Genomic DNA, 23,769 nt, shown 5'->3' with positions numbered 1-23,769 from the left:
TTGAGACAAATATTCGCATTTTACCCCCATGTTATATTGTATTCTCTATTCTGCCATGGCGACTATGATGGTTGCTCGACAACTAGGAACCAAAAAAAATAAAACCTAAATGATACCTGGTAATTATTCAGCCTATTTTGGTTTTATTCCAGTTGGTTCATATAAGATTTAAGAATACTTAGCGTTTACTGCGACGACGACGGACGACAATGGACGCAAAGGTTCGGATGAGCTAAAGGGAATTGAAGACAAAAGATTGAATTAACTGCGTATATTCACATAATCATTCTTGCGTTGTTACAATTGTCATAAATGTATCTTCATGCTAAACACACCCCGTCATTGACTATTTTTGTTAACCTTGACCTCAGCCACGTGACCTCAACCCCCGACAAGTATACATGTATGACCTTTCAAGATCTGTCATCACTACTAGAATAGTTTGTAGTTTTTACATCAAAATGTACAGAAATACTTTAACTTGACGTGCTGAAATTGACAGTATGTTAGATACCATCACCGCTGTATCTTATGACCAACACGATAGCCTAACAACCACTGAATACCAACACGTACAGTTAGGAATTATGTTAAACATCAAAATGTACAGAAATACTTTAACTTGACGTGCTGAAATTGGCAGTATGTTAGATACCATCACCGTGGTATCTTATAACCAACACGTTAACCTAACAACCACTGAATACCAACACGTACAGTTAGGAATTATGTTAAATATCACATTCCCAAAGTCCGGGATACAGCGATATGGAAACATTATCACTGAATTTTTTACGGATGTTTGGGGGACAAGATGTGGTTTTGAGACAAGATAATGAGGGGTTAAATCTACAAACAAAACATGGACATAAAAAGACAATTGAGAAAGATAGGCCAACAAAATAAAGACTAAGAAATTTTAATATGGTGCTATGATTTAGATAAATCGAAAAATAAATGAATAAAAATAAAAAAATAGAGAAAATTTACCTAACAGAAAGATAAAGGAAGAATTGAAAGATCTTCCATCAAGACTCGTATATTTAAAATACATTGTACCATTGTACTTACAAAAGAGCGGTGAAAGATACCAGAGGGACATTCAAACTCATAAATTGAGAAAAAAACTGACAATATAAAAAAGAAGATGTGGTATTATTGCCAATGAGGCAACTCTCCACAAGAAACCAAAATGATACAGAAATTAACAACTACAAAGGTAATTTCTCAAAAAGAACAAGACAAACAGACAAACGGACGAACAATAGAACATAAATAAGGCCGTTAGTTTTCTCCTTTGGATTGTTTCACATTGTCATTTCGGGGCCTTTTATAGCTGACTATGCGGTATGGGCTTTGCTCATTGTTGAAGGCCGTTCTACGTTTGTCTATAGCTGTTAATGTCTGTGTAATTTTTGTCTCTTGCTGAAAGTGGTTTCATTGGCAATCTTACTACATCTTCTTTTTTTTATTAACAAAAGTGCACAAAACACAACATAGAAAAATAAAGTTCAGCAACACGAGCCGTAAGGTAGATGACACTGTGATATGTTTGATATTTAAAGAATATAAGACGCAGGTGTACATGTTGCAATTACATGTATTCTTAAAAGAGGGACGAAAGACACCAAAGGGACAGTCAAACTCGTAAATCTAAAACAAACTGACAACGCCATGGCTAAAAATGAAAAAGACAAACAGAAAAACAATAGTACACATGACACAACATAGAAAACTAAAGAATAAACAACACGAACCTTTTAGAGATTAACCGTAGCATTGCTTTGTCCCAAATTAATAATCAAGATATATTTCAGAAGCTTATACTGATTACAGGGTCTTATCAATAATGACTTATTTCAGAACCTCCATAAGGTACAGTGTAATACTCTAAGAATTAATGAAAAATTAAATACAAGAGAGTGTAGGGTATCCGTCTATGAGAATTAAACACAACGGCAACAATAACCAAGTCATCAAAAGGGCAATGAACGATGTTTACCATTGACAGTTGGCGATACCATATGCTATGAATGGTCTTGATTGTAAATTTTTGCAAATGACTTGTAACACTAACAGAAACTATCATGCACCTTCAATCAACTTTTTTTTTAATTACAAAAGCACAAAGATATGATTCAGTGGCATTTTCAATGAAGGGATTGTTGTGACGTAAAGAGGTCATACACCCCTTTGATTTGAAAGTTTTCCATTATTTAGAATTAAAATATCGTCTATTGTTTTATTACGTTTGTTCTTGTATTACTCTAAACTTCTTTTTCGAATACTTTTTGATGGAGAAGGTATGACATGATACTTATCATTGATTGAATTTCTGTATATCAAATCATATAAGATTTCGATTAATAGTGGTACACGTGACAAAAGATTTACATTTTACCCTGAACTATTTACCCTGCTGCATGATGGGAAGGTTGTCTGTATACGCCCGCACAGAATGAGGACGTCACATCTGACATTAAATGATATATCTGCGTATATTTAAATAATTGCGTTGCTTACATACATGTAACTTACTTATTCAACACACACCCGTGGGAAATTATCACGATCTCGGAATGTTAAAAAATTCAAATATGTCAGTAACATACTGATTAGGTAAATACGGTACGTAAGCGAGCTATTCAGTGAAAAGAGGAAAACACTTTGCCTTGACCACCATATTTTCCTTGAAGTCAACGCTTATTTCCATTCATCTTTCTGAATATATTTTTCTTTTAACTATTCTGTCCTTAGTATATATGAAATATTAGCTACTGGACGGAAAGAAAACATGTTATAAATATTTCGTAGATTTATGAATATGCTTACATGCAAACATGTTTGCGTTTGGACTTTATGTAGCAAAATATTGGACTATTTATCTTATCCTACTCGTATTTGATAGGAAATTAAGATTAGCTTAAATTCTCATAGCTATTTTCTATTATTATTATCAAATGCGTACATTCATTTTTAATCCTGGAATTGTATTGATTTGTTAGATTATTTTCAAATTCTGTAATTGAAGTCTATTTCTTGAGAAAAGGGACCATTTTACGAATATCAATACAAAATATCTCTCCCCAATTGAAGATCATTGATATACCATCGACTCTATAATGATGACCAATCGTATCACAAGACAACGTTCGAGTTCGATGCATTTTCGTCAAAAACTCTGGTTTTAGTGAACGACATTTGTGCTTATCGCACCGCGGGTAAATTATCACGTTGTGATTGGTTTAACGCCGTCACGTGGTGACCCCCTATGAGACCGTAGGGGGTTAGTAAGTTTCATAGGGGGTTCGTGACGCGGTAATGGTGACATCATCTATTAATGTTGTTGTGTTTCGTTGTTTATTTTACAACAAAACGCAACAGAAAAAGTCTAGCGTGCGATAAATTCGTTATACGGTTAACTACTGACACCCTACGGATTCATAGAGGGTGAATAAAATGCATATGGGACTCGGCCTCCGGCCTCACCCCCTATGGATTTTACTAACCCTCTATGGATCCGTATGGGGTCAGTAGCGAACCATATAACTTATAGTTTAGGGGCGTCGTCACTTCCATTCCAATGTTGAGCGAGTGGTTGGAAAACCATTGCTTTTATCAGGGAATTGTCATTAAGTACCTACATAACAACCATTATTTCTAGTTTATCCTGCACAATGACGATCACTAAGACGCTTGATGAAAATAAATAGTGCAGGAATACAGGCGACCCCCTCTATCTGGTAAATGACGTCATAAAGGCGTGTGTAATTGACGAGTTATTTTCCGGTGACGGATGAATTAGAAAGTGGTCTCATTATATCTCGTCTTTTCCCATCAATTCGTTTACATTGTTACTACATTAAGATTTAGAAATCATGCTTTTAATTAGATTTTGCATGCTAGAGTTTTGTGCATGCAAGTTATTTATTAATAAGTCTTTGACTTGCCATACACAATATATGTACATTGTGTACGAGCTTTAGAAACAGGATGAAAAGCGAGGCTCGTCGAGCATTTCTCCTGTATCGTATAGCAGGTACAAATAAATTTTATATTTCCAACAATGTACATATTTTGTTTTTATCCTGCAATTTACATCTGGAACCTTAAACTTTAGTTGTGAAAATCGTCTCTATTTTTTCATTAAAACAAATTGAAATATTTTAGACGCGGACCGCGAAGAAGACCCGAAATGAACTGATACACAAAAAGAAATATCCACATCATTATCATCATAGCTTGCTCAACATATTAGCAGGGTAACAGGATACATTTTTGTCAATAAGTTTTGAAGATCTTTGAATTGAAGAAATTGTGGGATATTTGTACAAGTACAAATAAAGCAAAAATGTATTCGCTATGTTATTTATACAATAATTGGATGATTGCAAGATAAAACATTCTCTCATTGTTTTTATCTTCAGTAGATATTTAGCTTATGTCAACATTAGTTTCTAGTGATACTATAATCTGTTTTTAGTTGTTTACAAACAGTTAGTGTCCACTAGAGTATCACTGTTATTTGAAGTATAAGATAAACACCGTTAGACAAGATATACCACGACCTACTCGAATCTTATCAGAAAAGTACATGTATCAAGTGGACAATTTTACAGTTTGGAATTTGAATTTATAGATTTGTGCATTGTGCATGATTGAATATTTTTGTCATTCAACTTTGAATTGAATAAATTGTGGCGTTGAGACAGCAACCTACAAGACAAAACTAGGCAATAAAAGACATCAAGAATGCAGTTTACAGTCTTCACAGCAGGTGTCTACAAAAGCAGTTCCCAAATCAATCATAATTGTACCTTTCTATTATGTTTTTTTTTTTTTATTTTGTAAATAATTAAAGTTTGAAAACCTTAATATTTGTTGTTATTTGTATGTGAAAAATTTAAGGAAGATTTTTAGAGTTTGCAATTTTCTGTTAAGATGCACTTTATCTTCAAGTGCTCACTCCACTGTAGACTTTAAACACGACTGTTGAAAAAACAGATAATTATTAACCCTCTTGACGGTTTGTCTACAGTGGTCTATCCATGGGAGGAACATATCAAAAAGAAGATGTGGTATGATTGCCAATGAGACAACTATCAACAAATGACCAAAATGACACAGACATTAACAACTATAGATCACCGTAGAACGGCCTTCAACAATGAGCAAAGCCCATACCGCACAGGCAGCCATAAAAGGCCCCGATAAGACAATGTAAAACAATTCAAACGAGAAAACTAACGGCCTTATTTATGTAAAAAAAATGAACGAAATACGGTTTGTCTACAGTGGTCTATCCATGGGAGGTACAGCACGTTTAAAAATCCCACCGAAGATGATTTTATCTGATCAATGTTCATTGGCAATCATACTTCTCCTTACAAGAGGGTCTGGGTTAACAGAATAGAGATTAATGGACCAATGCTACAGAACATTGGGCCAAAAAAATGGAAGAGAAAACAATAGGCCAAAAAAATAGAGAGTAGAGAATAAAAGGATTTTAAAATATAAAGGTCAGAGAATAATGGGCAAAGAATGTGGGGCTAAAAATAAAGAATACAGACATTAGGACGCCCCCTCCCCCAAATCCAGACCCACTTATATTTAAATTCTGGTTATCGAAAGCATCATAGGACTAAAACATGTTCTTATATGTCTTAAATGAGTCTTATACGTTATATATGTTCTATCGTAGAACTTTGGTGATAGTCCTCCAATGACTTGGAGCTTAGCCGTTTTGAATTCTCATTCAAATTCTCCTGAATAAGTTTCCTATTATATAATCTGAATGTAAATATTAAAGTCTTGTTTGTCAATTTGGACACATTTTAAACTTAGTATAGTATGTTTATGATAATTGTCAAGCAGATTGTGTTATTCTTTTCAGAAGTACATGTAACCATTAAAACTATTTAATCCTTTATTCAATTTAATGATTAAATATTATTTTAGAATAATTACTTGTCAGTACCTCTCGCATTTTGGAACGCTATATTTTCCCTGTCTATCTTATTGCAGAAAATAGAAATCGTTCATACACACTTTGTATCAAAATCTGTCATACTACATGTATATACATGAACTCCATTTGTTTCTGTGCAACATACATGTAAGTACGTTAGGTAAAGATATTAATGTAATAAAGCAACTCATGATTTGAAAAAAAATATATATCTTAAGACATAACCGATTTAAAAAAAAAACGTTAATCGGCCACTGCCTAAACTATGGAACCCAGACGACTGGTTCCCCTGCTTTTGTTTCTTTCCGAAATGCAAACATGTTGTGGATAAATAAAGTCACAAAAATGTTTTCAATTTTAACAAACAAAATAAGTTTAGTTTAGTTTCAACATATTTATTTATAGTGGATTGGGAAACAAGTTTTGCAACTTATATTAATTCCTTTCCACTTTGCGGGTGCGAGTGCTGCCTTGTAGCGGCATCAGCCTAAGTAATAATATATAATTTTAGTGCATGTATCTACTATTTGTTATAATCTATTTCAATTCATTATATAATGCGTTGTGATATATTTTGTCAAATAGAAAATTATAACACTATGCTAATCCTATTACATAGCATTGCATACATTATACAGAAGCTTACAGTTGCACTTTCTGTTTCGCAATCGATACTTTTCAATGCATTAAATTACATGCACTCTCTCGTGTGATAGTTAGCTTTATTCTATATGTATTTGAAAGCTTTTATAAGCCTTGCTTTTGTGTCAAACTAATCCAATATTATGTCATCAAATCAATTTATCATTTTTTTTAATTCATATGCAGTGGCGCAGGAAAAGACTAAGACTTATAGGTGAGACTTCTTTAACGTCAAAAGGGAAGACAAAATATAAACTTCATAGTCTACTAGTGATTCAGTGTCCTTATTCATTTTCATTTTTCTATTTTTAATACATTTCTTCCTGAAAATTAGTGGACGAGGGTAAAAAAACAAAGCAATAAATTATTGACACCCCTCCTTCTGCATTTATTGTTACAGTACATAAACTTTTTGAAGCGTCCTTATGTAGAAAAGGTCTACTGAGTTTTATTTGTGTAACACGATGGTCCTTTTAGTAAGAAAGATCCCTGAATATATCAATTGCAGGTCAAACAACATGTTCCACTTGCAAGCTGCATTAACGAGAAGAAAACAGAATGGTCGTCACACAGTCAACATCATAAGTAACAGGGCAGTATGTCGCAATGTATAACTTTGTGCGATATCATGTTTAATGTCTTTCTATGCTCCATATTGTCAACTTTCCATTTCCCAAGTAATTTAAATGAAGACACCAAGTTTGCTCGTCAGTTTTCAAATTTTAATATTATATGCATAAAGAAATTATCAAGATTGGTTGTACGCAGATGTTCGACAGGAATGATAGTTTGTAGCTTTTGGTGATCATTTGAAAATGAGTTGTTATTTAAAACAGGCAAATATTGAACTTATAATAAGCCAGCAACAGGCTTGTCAAACAGTTACTGAGAGCTTGTCCGTTCTCAATTCAATGCTTACACAATCTTTTCAGATCTGAGAATCTAGAAATGTTTATAAAAAAAAAGACAATGGGGTACAAATGTATGATTGCCAATGAGACAACTTTCCATAAGTGAACAATCGACACAGAAATTAACAAAATAGATCTATAAAACCCATGATACCGTATATTCAGATATATAATAGCCCCGAATTTAATATTTAAAAATATTTTGGCTCGTTTATTTTTCATAAAATGTTGACAAAGTATTTACTTTGACCCTTTAACAAAGATATACAAATTTCAAAAATTTTGAACCAACCGTTTGATCAGGAAAATTACACTGGTTATATAGCAGTTTGCCAATATAAAAAAGAAGATGAGGTATGATTGCCAATGAGACAACTATCCACAAAAGACCAAAATGACACAAACATTATCAACTATAGGTCACCGTACGGCCTGCAACAATGAGCAAAGCCCAAACTGCATAGTCAGCTATAAAAGGTCCCGATAAGACAAAGTAAAACAATTCAAACGAGAAAACTAACAGCCTTATTTATGTACAAAAAATGAACGAAAAACAAATATTTAACACATAAACAAACGACAACCACTGAATCACAGGCTCACTCATTTTGATCATTGAGAGGCTTAATATTCCTTTACTTGACAACGTAACGTAATTAAAACGTTCAGCTGATTTTACAGAGTTATCTGCCTGTAGTGTTAGGTACCACCTTAAACGAGAAACATAACAGCATGATTTCGTGCAAACGAAATGCACATAATATTATTATCCAATTTACTAACATTCTATTGATGTAATATCAAAGTTCATTCAAAATATTGTGTATCGCATATGAAAGGTGAAAATACAAACAACTTACCTTTATAGAATTGATGGGTTAAATGTAAAAAGCATAATACAACTGCAGTAGTTAAAACGTGTTTTAGGGTGTAAAAGATACAATAAATTCACGAATGAAAGTCCATTATTTTTCACTTATTCTCCTTTAGCAAATGTATGGTCACGTGATGTTACAACATCCACGTCATTTTTTTTTTAATCAATTGGAATTAAGACAAAACATTTATTGAACATACTTCTGAAGTTAGTAATAAGAATTTTCTCATATATTGTATGATGTAATTTTTATGATAATGAAATATAAATTCTTATAAATTTACATGTATATATTCAGTTTTCTGCAACCTTGATATATAACATTTTAATGTTATAAATCGTCAATTCGTACATAGATATTTTAAAGGGTAATATCTTTTTTATCTATTTTGACTGAATTCGTGCAGACAAAATGCATACATAAATAGTTACTAACATTCAAACGTAATATTCAAGTGTATAAAGTGTATGCAATATATCGTTTCTAGTTTATTTTGACATACGAATTTGTTATTAAAAAATTGTAATTTTCCGATGTTCTAAAAACTATATATATATTTATTGTGTATACTATTCTCTATACTATAGACGACAGACACACAAATGCCACCCTTCTCTACCATTGACAGCACACCAACAAAACCTTCTTTGTACACATGGCAGTAAAAGAAATTAAAACTCAAACACAAATTCAAATTTGCCGACAGCCCAGACGTGATAAAGATAATCTAAGCAAGTGCATTATAAAGGAAATTATACAAACACAGTATGTCGTCAGGATAGGATAGAGATTGAAAATAGGGGATGTGTCAAAGAGACAACAACCCGGCCATAGAGCAGATAAGAGTCTATTGATTGATTGATTGATTGCTGGTTGCTAAACATCCAGTAGCAAATATTTCATGAATATTCAGGACGATCGTCAATATTAGATATTAACAAAACGTCTATAGTTTTTGTTTTATTTACCCGAATTCAAGTATGTAGTGCTCAGCATCTTGATTTATTATTATATCTATACAAATTTTATCCATTGAATAAAAAAAGTCAATTAAGTTCAAGTGAATTGTCTTGTGATCGTCCTGAGAACAGGAAGTCACGAATGCGATCCCAAGCCGTGTCAGACCAACTTTCAAAGAATCTCAAATATGTGATGGTGGGTTTGTTTTCTGCTCCACCGTCTGCGAATCACGTGACATCAGGGAGTATCGTGATGATAATGCTATGTCCGGGCAAGGTGACATATATCATGCCGACTCATACTATTACTATTACTTTGATATTTAACGAAATTAAACTTCATACACACTGCGATAGTCAAGTGCAAAGTAGGTTGGTCCTGAATATACATGTATATGCAATTTTAAATTAAATTTTGACACTTGACGTAAATAACAGCTATCCATCATCATTATCACCATCATCATCATCATCAAATTTGACAGAACATTCCAACTAAATATGAGAATGTATGAATGGAAATTTTTATATCACTACCCTACATAAGTACATTGCAAACTTCGTTCTAGATTTCAGGACTTACATTAAATGATGCATGAATCGATGGTCATGTAAAGTCGTTCACTATTTTGTAAAGTCGTTCACTATTTTGTAAAGTCGTTCACTATTTTGTAAAGTCGTTCACTATTTTGTAAAGTCAACCTTTTTAATGTAAAGTAATCGATGGTAATCGAATGTGGAGTAATCGATGGGAATTGAATGTAGAGTAATCGAGTGTAGAGTAATCGATTGGTATTGTATTGAATAAAGAGTTATCGATGTGAATCGAATGTAGAGTAATCGATTGGAATCGAATGTGGAGTAATCGATGGGAATTGAATGTAGAGTAATCGATGGGAATTGAATGTAGAGTAATCGAGTGTAGAGTAATCGATTGGTATTGAATGTGGAGTAATCGATGGGAATTGAATGTAGAGTAATCGATGGGAAGTGAATGTAGAGTAATCGAGTGTAGAGTAATCGATTGGAATTGATTAAAGAGTTATCGATGTGAATCGAACGTAGAGTAATCGATTGGAATCGAATGGAAAGTCATTGTTTAAAACGAGTTCGTCGTCTCCAAATAAATAAGCATGAAACCGTACAGAAAGGCGTTCCTTTAAAATCTGCGACTAACTCTGTAATGTGGTCCATCCACAATTGTCGTCCCTTGATTTTATATAGTCCCTAGTGTTAACAGTGGGTTACTTGCCATTAATTTGTATACCTCTTCCAAATTTATTTCTCCATGTTTAATGCCTCAAATTGTAAGTAGGGGGGTGAAATTACACTGTAAAAAAATTTGGGTCCAGAATTTTAAAGGAAAGTAGTGATTTGGTACAGCTGAAAAAGGTTAAAAATTAGCACTTCGGAAGCTGTCAAGAGATTTCAAGACACCAAAATTGTCCATAATTTGAGTTAGAGACGATGAAGTTTTCTATAATTTTGATATAATTAGTCCCAAAAGTAGTACAACACACTGTAAAAATTTCATTGAGAAAGCGCAGGAGGGATTTTTTTAATTTTCATTTATGTTCTAAAAGAAATGCACTACGAATTAGTTGTGGTCTCGGACCTAAGACAACATTTTCCAACATGTATGGATATATATGCGAATTTGGAAATGGCTACGCGATCGCGAGTTGCATAAATATATTGTCCCGTTCTATCGAAATTAATAATCTCCATGCATCGTGCAGGGACGCCCTCTTCGTCTTAACCTTGGTTGGAACACTATTGCAATGGGTTTGTAGGTCTGGTTAGGTCGGCGTTTGCAAGGACCGTGTCATCGAAAGTGTCCTAAGAACTTTTAAAATAAATACATGTAGCTGCGTTTTACAATGATGTACTAAGTTTCCTACCTATTTTACAGAAGACACACTTTGCAGAACAAACATATAAGTTATTAGTTTATATTTTTTTCGCGTTCTATAAAAGTGTACAAACACATTTCTAATGTAAACTGCACCGAAAATCAGTAAGTACGAAACTAGACTGATTTTTGTCAATATAATTTTTTTCTCATACTTTTAAGTTCTTGCAGCTATTGTATTTTGTTAAGCACGTCATAGAAAATTTTTAAAGCTTGAAAACTTTTTTTCGCCATATCATCTTGCTTTCAATAGTATATAAAGTATATAACGCAAAGTAAAACAAATTAAAACAAAAACGGAAGTACATTGTACACTAACTTGCAAGGTCAAGCAGCTATTCAGACTTAATAGCTCATTGTATTGTTCCAGTCTTAAAACTGTGTGAATATAATTTTCAAAAAAAAATGTTATATAAATGCGATTTTTTTCCGGTTGTTGCAATTCCACTGAAATATCCATTTTGAATGCAGGCAACTTGTTTGCTTGTTTCTAAGGCAAGCTTGTGTATCTACGTTCAGTGTCGAGCAAAAGAAAATTAAAATCGGGAGTTTTTTTCACTTTAACTGGTCCTTTAAAATCTTATTTTCAAGAAAAAATATAAAATTGAGGATGTAAATGGGGAATATGTCATAATGACAACAACCCGACCAAAGAGCAGATACTAGCAGAAGGCCCCAATGGGTCTCCAACGCAGCGAGAAAATCCAGCACCCAGAGGTAGTCTTAAGCTGGCCCATAAATAAAGATGTGTACGTTATACTCAACTCCACGACATGTAAATGAAATATTAAAAAATAAGAATGTGTCCTCAGTACACGAATGCCCCACTCGCACTATCATTTTCTATGTTCAGTGGACCGTGAAATTCGGATAAAATCTCTAATTTGGCATTAAAATTAGAATGATCATATCATAAGGAACATGTGCACCAAGTTTGAAGTCAATTGGACTTCAACTTCATCAAAAACTACCTTGACTAAAAACTTTAACCTGAAGCGGGACAGACGGACGGACGGACGAACGGACGAACGGACGCACAGACCAGAAAACATAATGCCCCTCTACTATCGTAAGTGGGGCATAAAAACATACAAGACTATCAAAGGCCAAAGGCTCATGACTTGGCACAGGCGCAGACGTACGGTGGGATTATCCATGTTTTGTGGGATCTTTTAACCAAGATTTTTTTAAGATGAAACGATTAATTGAAAAAAACAAAATAGTCGTCGCACAGTGATGAAAGTGTTGCATTAATAACTTACCTTTTAATTTTAAATTTCTGCAGTATGAATTAAATACGTATATGTTCCTTTCTGAAATTGAAGAAATCCAAAGTCGTCTCTATTCTAAATAGGTATATTGCACTTGATGTGAAAAAAAGTTTAATCCTATGCAGTGGGCAAATGTGAAATGATACGAATTAAACACCAAGGAGGTAAAGATTTATAATAGCCAAACCGATATATTATCAGTTTATGATAACAATCTTAAATGTCTTTAAGGTGTGCCTATATAGGAGGACAAATACATGTAATCAGCATATGCAACCTCGTTTTGCCTTCTGTGAGAAATAAAACGTTCCCATACCCTTTGAAATAAAATAAAAAAAGAAGTCGGTCACTCGTTAAGTCATAATTTACGTAAACTATATGAATGGCAATATGGGAAAATGGAAAACAATTGACTTTGACAATTTGGCATACAGAAAGCTAACTACATGTATGTGTAATTATAGCAGATTGATGTGTTATTTGTTACGATGATTTGTTAAAATCAAAATAAAAAAACCCAGCATATATTCATAACAATACGAGAAAGTAAAAAAAATCCTTTGATAATCTGGCATATAAAATGCGAACTATGTGTATTTTTGCAGATTAAAGGATGATTTGTGTGTGAAATGTTATAATTTACGATAAATATACGATGACAAATTCAATATCGACTTTGATATTATGGCATGAAAAAATGCAAATTATTTAGACTCGTAGAGGATTAAAGTGTGATTTGTTTGTTAAATGTCAAACAACGATATCTATTTGATCCAGAAATATGTTGAAATATTAATCGCTGTAGTATCATGCCCAATAAATTCTAATGATTATTTGGTTTATTGATGTAGTTTGTGGTACAGCAATATGTAATTGCCCATATAAAATATGAAGATAAATGGAATTATATGGAAATCGAATTAATGAATGTATTAATAGCTTATAAATTTTGAATTAGGCTCTTGGATTTATCATTTCTTCATTTTTTTTTTCTTTTACTGTTTGAAATACTAAACACAACTGTTTAATCCTTAAACAAACGTCTATCGCCATAATTCACCAGGAGCAGTGGCAAGTATTTGTCGTAGCAACAGTTTCTAAGTGGTTTTTTATCTATTGAATATAAAATAACGTCCCTCAAATTGGTCCCTCCGCCTATCCTTTAAAAATCATCAATTACAATAACATTTCTCACTCAGGTCATGTACAACTAAAATAGATAATTTGAAGGCTGATTTATGCGAATCCAAAACTTTTATGATCAATAATGCTATGCGCTAAATAAACTATCATTTCCAGTTTATGGGACTGAATTTCAAATTTCATTAAATTAAGAATTCTTGATTTCTTCATCTGTATAGACACGAGTCAAGCGTAATATATATCAAAGTCGTGTTTTTAAAATAAGGAATGGCCAAAAATGATTGGAGATTAAAGACGGAGATAAAACAAAAAAAATACGTTCACAGATGAGTAAAACCGAGATCATGATATAATAGTTAACTGTGCTACATGTATAACGTCCTCGGAAAACAAAAATCTCATGCAATTGCTTTGTTTTGCACCCAATTGCATTGTGTTTTGAAAAGCACAGAGAAAGTGTTTCAGAAAATCTTTATAAACTGTAATTAAAAAGGGGGTTCCTATCCCCGGACTCCCCCCCCCATTCCCTGGACCCGCCAATGCAACCCAAAAACAGTGTTTGCTATGGGAAAACACACACAATTGTTACTGATAAGTTTTGTTCTAGAATGAATTATTGATATGAACTAAATTGTTAAAAATAAGGTCAAATATACAGAATTAACATTTTATGATTGTAATGATCATTCTCTTATGGTTGGGGCCTGTTATCTATTTCTCGAATGAATAGATAATTCTCGTATCACACTGTCCGGAGTGTGATACGAAAAAGTGATACGAAAAATGCGTTAATTTGATTGGCCAACGAAACCTCCTGAAACGATATTGCGGCATTTTCATTGGCTATTCTTTAGGTCATTGTTGACAGTTAAAGGTCACAATGATGTACATTTCCTCCATTGCAACGGAGATAAGCGATTTCTTCAATAATATAGAAAATACGCACACTTTTCACCTTATTATATATTCTTATTCAAATATTATTACATTCTGAAGCGTACAAAATGTTTCAAAAAGTCTTATGTTGAAGATTGACGACGAACAGGACATATGACGTCACAATGCAGTTATGTTCAAGCGACTGGGTCGACGTTTCGCGGATTTTTTTTATTAAGCACAAAAAGCATGTTTACCATAAGAGAAATAGGTTTCACAACTCGGGAGAATTAGATATCGTTTGATATCAACTCTCTTTATTTAATTTAAATAGTAATAACAAACTCGCCACAGGCTCGTTTATTATTATATTGAAATTAAATAACTCGAGTTGATATCAAGCGATATCTAATTCTCACTCGTTATGAAACCTATAAATATTATGTTACTGTCGATTTAATAAATAATGATATTAATATTTAAATTGTTGTATTGTTACACTAAGCATTTACAAGTTATAGGGTGACGGTAACCGAATTAATATATTCAGATGTAAATAATGTCATAAATATTGACTTCCGTACAAATTGGGGAGCAATGAACGCACAATAAATCGTCCATAAATATTACACCTAGATATTTTAATACTTTAACAAGGTCATTACATCATATTTCTCAAACGCACTCGAATTGAGATCTTTATAAATCAAAGCCCTATTAAAAATTCAATGTTCTAGATCATGGCATACTGAATATAAACATAAGAAATTAAGGTTCTTACAGCTAATTTCATAATGCTTGTTGAGTAAAACTTTGGCTGGCTTGTTTGCTTTGTTTGTATAAATGTTAGCTAAAGTATTGTTATTGAGATTGACATCTGCAAATAATATAGGCATGCATTACTAAAGCAGTACATATCATATTTAAATTTGATTGAAAGTTATTGCAATTTAAATTGTCAGTTTACAAACAACGCAAGCAAGATAACCAAAGTCTTAGCCTACATGCATTAGAAAATTAGCTGTAAAAAGGACGGAAGATTGTAAGCACAGGTAGAACACTTGTCAGCTTTGTTCTAAGAGGATCTGAATGAACACACCTCGCCAAGAGCTGGGGTGGTGTTCTCGAAGCTATCTTAGGATTAGGACGTGTCCTAAGTCTATCTTATGACAAGTCTTTGTCCTAAGTCGTGTTCTCGAAGCTCTCTTAACTAATGATATATCTCATTTTTCGTCCTAACTTTAGGACACCCAATAAGGTGTCTTAAGAGCATCCTATCCTCATCCTAGTGTAATAATGTTTGGATTTCGCTTTTTGCTCATTGTTTTGCGTGAAAATGAACATGAAATGAAACGCACCATCGGTTATTAACTCGTATATAAAGAAATTGTGCATGATTTTAAACTTTGAACTTCGTGTTTCACGATACGATTACACTACAAATTTAATTCTCATTTCAAAACAAATTGTTTTCAAGTTTAAATAACAATCCTTTTTGTTATAATTACATTGGTAATTATGCATTCAATTCTGTACATGTTATTATAAAATTCGTAAACAATTTTGTTAAATAATTTCGCCATTAATAAAGGTTTTATCAAAAAATTACTTTAAAGATTTAAAATTTCGACTTAGGAAATGTTTAGGACGTCCTAACATAAGATTCGTCTGAGAGAGCTTCGAGAAACAACTTAAGAGTGTCCTAAGTCGATCCTAAGTCCATCCTAAAATCAGTCTTATCTATGACTTAGGACGAATCTTAGGATACCTTCGAGAACACCACCCCTGGTGTCGAAACCCAAACTCAACATTGAAAGACTACTGTTAATTGTAGACGAACCACGTATTGGTCAACTTGGTCATGGCATTGAGGTCCCTGATTTAAATAGCAGTTAAGTAAATAGTTTCGAACTCAAGTTAAAAATGATTTCAACACTTTTCTGCTGTCATTGCGTACCGGGCCGGATCCATTTAAAAAGGAATGGTGTTTCGAACCAAAAATAAAGGAGGAGTTTCAACTATATGTCCCCATTTTAAAGCATTGATCGAAAATATGGTGGAATATTTGGCTTAAGCAATTTATCAGTACTGTAGTTACAATTGTAATTGTAAGACTTTTACTTGGACAGTTATATGACCTATATATGACATCGTACGCGTGGTACATGCTCCATAAGTTATGTAACGAATACTATTTAACGCGTTTTAATGACAATGTCATGGAAGGTTTGCAATTTTTGAATAGGTAAAAAGTTGAACATACATCAATGAAACATTTGCCACTGGACCTTATGCAACCAGCTATCATCAATTGATAACAAAATACTTTGCAGTATTTAACATATTTTTATAATCCATTGTGACATTTATAGTTCTGGATGCAATCGCTTTATCATTATTAAAAACAAATTCCTACGGCAAATACGCTGTGTGTTTAGAATAAGGCAAATTAGTATACAGAGATTTTCACGTCAAAGATAAATATATTTTTTAAAAGGATCAAAATTACTCCGAGACAGTAATCAATTATCAAATTAAGCATTGTAATATATAGTACCTGACCAACACTTAGTGCTTAGTGGGTGCACTTTTATATATTTGTGACGGAATACATTACTGGACCATTCACATGTTAATAAAACTATGCACCGCGGCCTAAGGAACATTTGCAAGGGTGGTTTGTATAGAACAAATGCACACAAACTGTTTTATTTCGTCATGAAGCGATAACTTACGATCAGAGTAGGTGTATTACATTGTACTTTCAAGAAGAACACCAAGACATTGTTACAAAATAATGATGTTTTTTTTTAGTATTCAATTTTATAATTTTTTACTGCCCCTCTTTTATTTTTCGTATGCAACACCAGATTAGTTTTGCAAAATTACTAAAACTAACTCTGCTAATATTAACAAGAGACCAATGTCCATATGACACAGAAGTTAAAAACTATCAGTCACCATACGGTCTTCAACAATGAGCAAATCTCGTACCGCAAAAGAATATAATATTGAGATGTGTCTCTCTACTATTTAATTTAAAATTATTTGAGACTTACCAATAACTTGTTTTCATCGTCCGTGCGTTTTTCTATTTAAGGGTGAAACATTTTAAATTTGCTGGAGGTAGAATGTTTTAATTGCAGTTTGTCTCAAAATAAAAGTGCGCGAGTTAAATCCGCAAAAAAAATTACATGATTTGATATCATCAGATGTGAATCAGATGTGTACAATAATTTACTGATGACCTATAAATAAAGATATATAGGTAAAGTTTTATATATTTGACATTACAACTGTTTTTTTCAAATTTACAGTGCATATTTTAATATCAGCTTGTTTATGTATTAATTAAACAGATGCTTTAAATAGAAGTAAAAATATGACACATTTCGCAAATAGTGCGTCAGAATATTCATAGGCAGACCCAGGGGCCTTTGGGGTGGGGTATCCCTTTTGGTTGCGAAAATTCGGTTGACTACTGTAAATTCAGAAATTATTGCGTGCATTTATTATTGCGATTTTGTCATTTTACACTTGAATGCGGTTTTAATTTTTACGATTTTGGGAAAAGTCATGCTTAATTCAGTTAAAATATTACAAAATGCGAGTTTTAATTATTGCGTTTACAACTCAGTCGCATTATTCGCAAAAATAAAAACCTCGTAATAATTTCGCAATAATTTCTGAATTTACAGTATATAGGAAATCACTGAATCATGACGGGAGCGCCCCCCACCTCTTTTAGTATTTGATATCAAATTGTCCTCACTGAAGGCTTGTGATAAAACTATTTCAAATGCTGAAAACGTATCAATTTAAAAAACCAAATATTATGCCAAACAACTTCATCTACTGACGCATCATACAGATTACATAGATGAAAAGAACATATTTCTTTTAAGAAAATATTAGTGCTTGAACTGGACATCTTGCCTTTCATACGAAAATATTTCTCAGTTGTTTTAACCCGATTAATCCAGTCGTTATATTCTGATCAAGACAATCACTCCGTTTTCCGAAAAACGGTAGTGGACAGAGGACGCTGAATTATTTGAGTTACGGTTATTTTGACACCAGAGCTATGGTCAGATATGCATGGCATGCATCTTTAGGACTAAAAATGATTGAACAAGAACACGTTTTAAGAAAACTGTTATTAATTAAGTATTGTAAGGTCAGGTCAGCGTTGGCCTAAGAATATCATAAACTATTTTCTTAATACGTTTTCTTGCTCAATCGTTTTTAAACCTAAAAAGTCTTTGGAACTCGTAACCTTATTTTAAAACTATAACATATATTAAACAATTTTCTATTTATGTATCTTTAATGCCCTAAATTAGATATATATGTCAAGTTTTAAGAGGTGATCCTCGACATTGAGAAAGATATGATCAGAATTTATCACTGTATTGTAGACATACCACATAAACTTAAACGACTACGGGGGATTAAACCATTCGATGATATCTACATTCTTCCAGTATCATAAAAAAAAATGAGATTATGTAATCGGTTAAGATGAGATATGTCCAATCCTTTTGAAATAGTTTTAAAAGTGCATACGTCACAACAAATGCAGGTGGATACATGGGGTCTGAAATCTAAACTGAACCCCTGTTGTGTCACCTATCGCATATACTAAACATCAGACTCAGGGGCGGATCCAGCCATTTTTAAAAGGGGGTTCCCAACCCTGGAGAAAAAGGGGGGTCCAACCACATGTCCCCATTCAAATGAATTGATCCGGCGTTTCAAAAAGGGAATTGCAACTCCCAGAACTTCCCCTGGATCCGCCACTGGGTGCGGAGACTTGGATGGAATGGCGGACCAGTTTATCAGAAAGCCTATATATTTGACTTCTGATATAAACCCCACATCTGTGTTAGTACAAAGACATGCATAAATTGTTAAGATGACATTTTAAGATGTTGACACACATTTTAAAGTACAAATTGTATGGATATTTGATTAATAATATTCCGTTTCATTTACATCACACAAGAATTTGTCAATAAGTTGCATTTCTATCGTCAGACGGTTCTTTTATAATTGTTTGATAACGATAGGAAGAAATTCAAAGCGAAGGAAATCAAAAAGATCGCTTTCCGCCAAAGGTAGATAACCCGATTTGACTTTTGTTACTGAAAATGTTGCAGTTAATTAAACATACATCTCTGATAATTATACGTTGGAACAATTATTTGAATTAATCACTAAGCTTCAATTCAAAGTAAAATTGATGTTAACATGTTATGCAGATTTTGTTCCGAGGACAGCCGTTACTTCTTTTCATGTAGTTTTTGTTTTATTGACATTTGAATGCTTTATGTTTAATTTATACGAAATGAAAACAAGTCATCATCACATTAAGTCCCTTTCAGTTTTTCTCAGCTCTTCAACGTTTATATCGGGTTTTAGATTTTCAAATAGTTTGGTAACTTTAGAAGTATGCTTTCAAAATGTGCAATGAATTAATCGGAAATTGTCTAATTGAAGTGCACAGTCATATCATTCTCATATAAAAATATCACCTTCTATCATGATGTAAAAACAGTTTCGTTCTGAATAAGTCCCAGAAAGCAACACTAATTTATAAATTTATTCGTAGTAAAAATGATCTCTAAAAAACCGGTTTGATATACCCGTTTCCGGGTTAAGAGAGGACAGCTACAAAACTAATACTTAAAAAAAAAAAAATCTCAAAAATTACAAGAGAACTTTATCCAATTTATGAATACATGTATTATCCAAACTGACAAAAACAAATACGTTACGATGTGTATTTTAAATTACTAGTCGTTACCTGTATCAAACTATTGCTTGTCTTTCGTTGATAACCGCTCTGATTGTGATATTTTTACACTTTATGAAGAAAATGATAAGAAAAGGTTATGACAAAAACGTCTTAGATTATTACTTCACAGTTATTACGGTTGTCATGGCAAATCTATTGATCGTTACCATGTTAAAGTTTCTAAAATTACCTGTGACATTTTAACACTATGAAAGGAGAAGGCATGTGCTAGGTTTGGCTTGTTGAAATTGAAAAACAATCACTCGACGCCACATCTACCAACAATTATATTTATTAAGATTTTGAAAATATAAAAAAGAAGATGTGGTATGATTGCCAATGAGACAACTGTCCACAAGAGACCAAAATGACACAGACATTAACAACTATATGTCATCATATGACCTTCAACAATGAGCAAAGCCCATACCGCATAGACATCTATAAAAGGCCCCGATAAGACAATGTAAAACAATTCAAACGAGAAAATTAACGGCATTATTTATATATAAAAAAAAGAAAAAAACAAATATGTAACACATAAAACAAACGACAACCACTATATTACAAGCTCATGAAAAGCCGATTATTCCTTCAAAAGATGACTCATTGACCTTTCCTTTGTTTGTTTAGTTTGTTCCTATTTTTTATGAGAAGTTCATATTCAACTATTACTCTTTTGCTATATCCATCATAGTTAGTAAACAAATTAATTAGTTATATCAATTATTCGTATTCATATATGTTGAAAATGCCCAAACTAATTTGTATTCAGATCTAAAATAGTATAACATTGAATAATATTTAGTAAATTATTTTTTCACATTAATCACATTTAGCGGAACAACTTTGCTAGTCAGCAATGTGAATTTACATAATTAGGTTAGACAATAATTGGTCAGGGGATTGTACACTTCGTTAGTGCAGTTATTAAAAGTTCACTTTCAAAATTAACTGACAATGAAAAGTCACTTATGTATAGCATTTCATAGTGCATGGAAAACCATGTACTATGAAAATTAGAGGGGGAAAAACTGGTTTTTCATTGAACGAGAACGGGTGAGTTACTATGTTCTTATAGCCTGAAGTATTTTTTTATTAGCATCGTATTCGTTCATTTATCAACAATCCAAACATGATTTAAAAAGTTTTAAGTATGACCTAGAGTTTCTGTGTCATTTTTTTTTGGTCTCAGACTCTTGTGGAGAGTTGTTTCATTCGCAATCATACCACATCTTTTTTTATTTATAAGGACTATTTTGCAATTTCAGTGGCTAAGTTAATATTAATCTTCTAATAAATGAACCGGCGTAGAGCTCACATCCGTTCCGTACTTACTTCGTATCACTGCATTGTATTAAAGTGTACTAAATATACGGTAAGGAAACGAGCGCTGTACGGAGATTGTTTTGGACTGTGTTATTTCAAAATGAAAGTTGTGTCTCGAAGTAACTCGAATAATTCTGCGCCCTCTAGCGGCCTATAATAGCCTATCGAGGACCTTAATGTAGCAATCGGAGATAAGACGGAGATCAGCGAAATATAACGACTGACATTATTCGGGTTAGTCTCGAAGCTATCTCAGACGAATCTTATGTTAGGACGTCCTAAACATATCCTAAGTCGACATTTTAAATCGTTAAAAATATTTTTTGACAAAACATTTATTAATGACGAAATTATTTATTAAAATTGTTTACGAATTTTATAATAACATGTACAGAATTAAATGCATAATTACCAATGTAATTTTATATAAAACAAGATTGTTATTTATTTAAACTGGAAAACAATTTGTTTTGTAATGAGAATTACATTTGTCAGTAGTGTAATCGTATCGTGAAACACGAAATTCAAAGTTTAAAATCGTGCACAATTTCTTTATATACGAGTTAATGGTGCGTTTCATTTCATCTTCATTTTCACGTAAAATAATGAGCAAAAAGCGAAATCCAAACTTTAAAATGCTAGGATGAAGATAGGATGCTCCTAAGACACCTTATTGCACGACTCAGGACAAAGAATTGACGTCATAAGATAGACTTACGCGTCCTAATCCTAAGATAGCTTCGAGAACACCACCCCAGGTAAACTCTAGACATACTGCAATCGTATTTTTAACTTTCATAGTTATTAGCGTGATAAATGTGAAATATTTATTTACAAACACTTTTCGACATAAATCTATATTGGATCTGCATACAACTTAGGTAGGGTATTTTTAGAAGATAAAAAAATTAATTAATTCATAATTGATTTATTTGTTTACTAAATATGATGGATATACATACAAAAAGAGTAATAGTTTCATTGAACTTTACATAAAAATTAGGGACAAACTGAACTTGAACTGTCAACAAATCATATTTTGGATTTATGACGTAGAACAATAGTTTTGGCCTTAAAAAAGCAAATTTATACCAATGAATGTCGATATTAAGTATACAAGTGGCAGGTGCACTCGACTCCAACTTTAATTGACTAGGATTGTTTCCTTGTATTCCGGCTTCCTCTCCCACCTTACATAAGTTCAACTGGAAACTTTGTTATACATGTAAACAAGGTATTCATATCTGTTCCTGTTTCCCATGATGCAGTAGTTCCGTCACGTTTAATATCCATGGCCACGAAGAAGTAAAAAAACTGAACTTTTACGACTTGAAACACATCGGATGTTTTACATATTTTTTTTATGTTCCGGATCCTGTGAAGGGCTGTCAAATTTACGCATTAGTACAAATATGGTCTAGTAATAAACAATTCCATATTTTATGTGGTTGTGCAAAAGAAAGGCGAAAGATACCAGAGGGACATAAAAACTCATAAGTCGAAAATAAACTATCACTGCCATGACTAAAAGAGAAAAAGAAAATGAACAGACAAACAATGATACACAAAACACAACACAAAAAACTAAAAACTGAGTAACAAGAACTCCAGAACTCTGGAAGGGTAGGCACTGCAGATCATGCTCCACATGTGGCCCCGTCGTACGCGTGTGTTGCTCAAGTTAGTACAAACCAGACAATAACATACGAGAAAAGGGGATGATATCATTGTAGTTACGACATGAGAAACATATCCAATATCATCTGTGAAACAAATATTCGATAACTGTCTACCAACTCGCGATGGCGTCCGTAAAAATTTACGAAGGGATGCCTTCAACTATATCACTTGGAACTCTTGGTTTAATAGCTTCCTTGTGATCAGAAATCCTCTATCAACATGATAAAGAAAATCATTATATAAAGGAAATACAAATCCTGGGATATCGTACCAGAATCTAAAAACCGCATCCCTTTTGTTTTTTTCAGATTAAGATGAATAAATTTCTCAAACTTTTCGTTTTCAAATCTCAATTTGGAATGCTATTTATTAGCATATTAAAACGCCCCCAAAATGATGAATT

The 23,769-nt window shown here is 32.8% G+C and overlaps 1 protein-coding gene across 2 annotated transcripts in view; it reads right to left on the bottom strand.

Moving 5' to 3' along the window:
• The window catches only part of LOC134690808 (aquaporin AQPAn.G-like), a 67,456-nt gene extending 47,032 nt beyond the window's left edge, over positions 1-20,424 (bottom strand). Inside the window, exon 1 of one of the 2 annotated variants that reach the window (XM_063550885.1) lies at positions 20,367-20,424. The gene's annotated coding sequence lies outside the window, so the exon portion shown is untranslated. Of the gene's footprint in view, positions 1-12,532; positions 12,660-20,366 lie in introns of those variants that run through there. The other variant, XM_063550882.1, reaches the window with a different exon arrangement.
• Between the last annotated feature and the right edge of the window lie 3,345 nt (positions 20,425-23,769).

Source organism: Mytilus trossulus, chromosome 11, assembly GCF_036588685.1.
Source record: "Mytilus trossulus isolate FHL-02 chromosome 11, PNRI_Mtr1.1.1.hap1, whole genome shotgun sequence".
Classification (NCBI taxonomy): domain Eukaryota; kingdom Metazoa; phylum Mollusca; class Bivalvia; order Mytilida; family Mytilidae; genus Mytilus; species Mytilus trossulus.
The sequence above is the reverse complement of the archived record's forward strand: the minus strand, read 5'-3'. Positions and strand labels throughout refer to the sequence as shown.